The sequence below is a fragment of the Pyrus communis genome, chromosome 5, assembly GCF_963583255.1.
Source record: "Pyrus communis chromosome 5, drPyrComm1.1, whole genome shotgun sequence".
Classification (NCBI taxonomy): Eukaryota; Viridiplantae; Streptophyta; class Magnoliopsida; order Rosales; family Rosaceae; genus Pyrus; species Pyrus communis.
In genome coordinates this window covers 833,872-837,903 of record NC_084807.1, presented here as the reverse complement: position 1 = coordinate 837,903, position 4,032 = coordinate 833,872, and the positions used below count along the sequence as shown (strand labels likewise).

The 4,032-nt window shown below is 40.0% G+C and overlaps 1 long non-coding RNA gene across 1 annotated transcript; it reads right to left on the bottom strand.

Moving 5' to 3' along the window:
• Positions 1-1,759: 1,759 nt before the first annotated feature.
• Positions 1,760-3,883, bottom strand: LOC137733292 (uncharacterized). Its single transcript, XR_011068442.1, has 3 exons — positions 3,656-3,883; positions 3,470-3,576; positions 1,760-2,891 (listed from the first exon to the last, which is right to left on the bottom strand). It is a non-coding gene; the product is annotated as an uncharacterized lncRNA (long non-coding RNA).
• Between the last annotated feature and the right edge of the window lie 149 nt (positions 3,884-4,032).

The following is a 4,032-nucleotide window of genomic DNA, read 5'->3' as shown; positions in this document are numbered from 1 at the left end:
TTCAATGAGGAAGCAAGTTGGGATTGGAGTGCACAAAAAGAATGTAGTGTTTTAGTTCCACTTACTGATATACTTACTAAGAAAGAAAATGAGACTAGTGAATTAAGTTTGACTCAAGCTGAGATTACAGAAGGTGATAATGAGACACCAGAAAATATTGAAGAAGCACATGATGGAATTGGTGCTGCATGACATAGTGAAAGTTCAGGTCCACAGGATTTCAATCACTCTCCACTAAAATATAAAAGCATTGCATAAGTGTATGAAAGATGCAATATGTGTATCATTGAGGCTGAAACATTTGAAGAAACTGCCAAAGATGAATCATAGCAGAAAACAATGGAGAATGAAATTGCAATGATAGAGAAGAACAATACTTGGGAGTTGGTTAGTAGACCATCTGATAAGCCAGTAATTCGTGTCAAATGGGTTTACAAAACCAAGTTGAACCTCGATGGCTCAGTGCAGAAAAACAAAGCAAGACTGGTTGCAAAGGTTTACTCTTAAAAGCCTGGAATAAACCTTTGCACCAGTTGCTAGGCTTGACACAATTAGAACACTGGTTGCATTGGTTGCACATAAAGGGTGGAGATTATTTCAATTAGATGTGAAGTCAACATTTTTTAATGTAGAGTTGCATGAAGAGGTATATGTTGATCAACCCCCTGGATTTGTGATTAAGAATAAGGATGATGGAGTTTACACACTCAAGAAGGCATTATATCGTCTTAAGCAAGCTCCAAGAGCTTGGTATGAAGAAATCAACTCATATTTCACTAAGGTTGGTTTTCAAAGAAGTCTAAGTGAAGCAACATTATATGTGAAGACTGTTGAAAGTAGAGTACTCATTGTTTCTCTATATGTGGATGATATCATCTACACTGGGAGTTCACAAGAATTGATGATGGAGTTCAAAACTGAGATGATAAGACAGTATGAAATGACTGATCTTAGGTTGTTACATCATTTCTTGGGTTTAGGTGTGATACAAACTGATTCTTACATCTTCTTGCACCAGAAGAAGTATGCAAAGACACTGCTAGATAAGTTTGGTTTCAAAGATTGTAAATTAGTTGCTACCATTCTTGCAGTGAATGAAAAACTATCTAAGATGGATGAAAGTGAACAAGCTGATGAAAATCTATATAGACAGATAGCTTGGAGTCTGCTATATTTAACTGTTACAAGGCCAAACATCATGTTTGCAGCAAGTCTGTTAGCTAGATTTATGCATGGTCCTACCAGAAAACATATGGGAACTACCAAGAGAGTATAGCATATGATTTATTCAAGGCTCAATTGATTATGGTATAGCATATGAGAAAGGGAAGGAAGCAATGCTTATTAGCTACTGTGATAATAATTGGTCAGCGAGTGAGGATGACATGAAAAGCACATTTCGATATGCATTTAACCTTGGTTCAGGTGTATTTTCATGGGCATCAATCAAGCAAAGCAGTGTTGCACTATCCACTGCAGAGGCTAAATAAGTCAGTACAGCGGAAGCCACTGCACAAGCAATCTGGTTGAGATTTGTTCTCTCAGATTTTGGTGAAGAACAGGTTGAGCCTACAACAATTCTATTTGATAATACATCTACTATAGCCATAACCAAGAATCTTGTGCATTATCATAAGACAAGGCATATAAACAGACGATATCATTTCATTCGAGATGCATTACAGATGAGGAAATTGATCTACTGTACTACAACACTGAGGAGCAAGTTGCAAACATTCTTACCAAAGCATTGGCCAGATGACACGCCCCGACCCTGATATTGTTTGAATACCAGGATAGACACGTGCTAGCCGACACCCGAGGGTGACGAAAGCTATTAATGGATACAAAAGCTAAGAATGCGAAATAAATAAGGGTTATGAATTGAAATACAATGAATTAACAACTTAGGAACGTGTTCAGAGCATACAACTAATTAGAACACTAAAAGAAATAATATAAAAGTGAATGAATAAAGGAGTGGGTCCTACACCGGGACGGCTCGAAGATACTAATGTTGAAGTGCCTTGACGCCGGGATTGTATGCCTCAATTCTAAGACCTGAATGGGGGCGCAAAACAAAGGTGAGTGGACCAAGTTTATATATATAATAATAATAAAACAGTTATTAAGATACTAACCCCCACAGTTTATATAAAGAAAACCACTAGCATAATATGTGATAGGTTTACTGAAAACCCTAGCATGCCAAAAACATCTCAAAAGACATATCGCGGAAAAACATCGCAGAAATCAAAATATCAATCGTCTCACAGATCGTCTCGTAAGCGCGGTGTGCTGCTAGTAAGATCACTGAATAAATATAACTCCCGGCCCTATGCCAGCACCGTGGTCTCTGCGCCCGTAGCCAGAGATTACCAACTCCCGGCCCAATGCCTGTTCCGTGTCCCTCAGCCCGTTGCTAGGGATTATTTCTCCTTGCCTAATTGCCAACACCAAATCCTCATCCCAGGCAGCATAGTGTCCTCTAGGTACGCACAAATAGTTACGCCTCTCAAAAATAACCACTTCATAATATAAAGGCATCCATCGTCTATACTATAAAGAGAGGTTTCTAAAACATGTTCTAGCATCCTATCGTTATCCATCAAATAGTCTACCAGTTCATGGTTTTTATAAAAAATACGATATATTAAAATATAACTCAATATAAGCCAACAATTAATTCCTTACAAAGTAACGAGACGAAAATCAACATTTCAATAAACATGCTGAACATGAAATCAATCCATAAACTCGTAAGGCATGCTTTTCATTTATGCAGTTAAACTATGAAATCATCTAATTTTAGAAAGGGTCCACTCACAGATACTCCGTAGCAGCAGAGTTATGCGGAAAAGGATTAAGGAAATCCTCACTAGCAAGTTCACCTAAGCACAAAAATGTACAATTTATCAAACTATGCCCAAACGATAGAATCCCAGGAAATGGACGCCAAAAACGGATTCGGAACATTGAAATTGGCCTAGGATAGGTTTTGGGTTTTCGGGTCCTAAGATTTTTGGTTAAAAAGGGTTAAGGTGAAAAAGGGTGGTTTGGGCCTTAAACCCAAACCCACACAAACATACACACACACGTGCACACACTCACACAGGCACACATACACACACACACACACACAGTCCACATACACACGCACACACTCACGCATTGCACAGCCCAAAGGCCTCACACACGGGGCCGGGCTTTAAGCCATTTCTAAATAAAAACGGCCCAAGGCTCTTTGGGTCATTAAAATAAATCACAAAAATTAATTTAAAAGACAGAATGGGTTGGGTTTGGTCTACGGGCCCAAGGCCTGTGGGTGTCCTAAACAGCCTGCATGCTAACGGAAACAAACGGAGAAGAACGCCGGAGCTTCTACAGCTCCGACCGACTGCAAACATATACCTTAGGCTCCGATCTAGGTACCAAAATGAAGTACTAGACGAGATGAGTGTTTTTATACCTTTGGTTCGCCGTGGAACGACCTAAGATAGACGAAAAGCTCCTCGACACTCACGGGCTCGCCGGAGTTGGGTGAGTTTTCTCCCGAGTTGATCTTGCTCTAAAAACCTTGGAAATGATGAAATAAAACTCATTAAAACTCATCCACACCTCCTCTAAAAAGATTAGAGAGAAAACCAAGGCTTACCTAACCGGAACAATAAGAAAATATCGCCGGAATGCTCCTGGGTTTCGCTGTTCTTCGCATGCGACAAGAGATAGAGAGAGAGACGGCAGGATGATGATGATGATGACGACACTGTTGACGCCAGGGAGGGTGGTGTGGTGATGGATGAACACGGTTGTGGGTCGTGGGGTGAGAGGGTTTCGAGAGATACGGGAGAGTGCAGAGAGTTGAAAGAAATAAAAAAATGAAGTATACGGGATAGGGAAGAAGGACAGGGAGAGAGATGGAAGAGTGACGGGAATGGGGTGTTGAGAATCAATGTTAGGTAGAATCAATGTTAGGTATGGTTGAGTGGAAAAAATTAGGTGCAATTAATGGGTTTTGTGTGGTAGCAAATA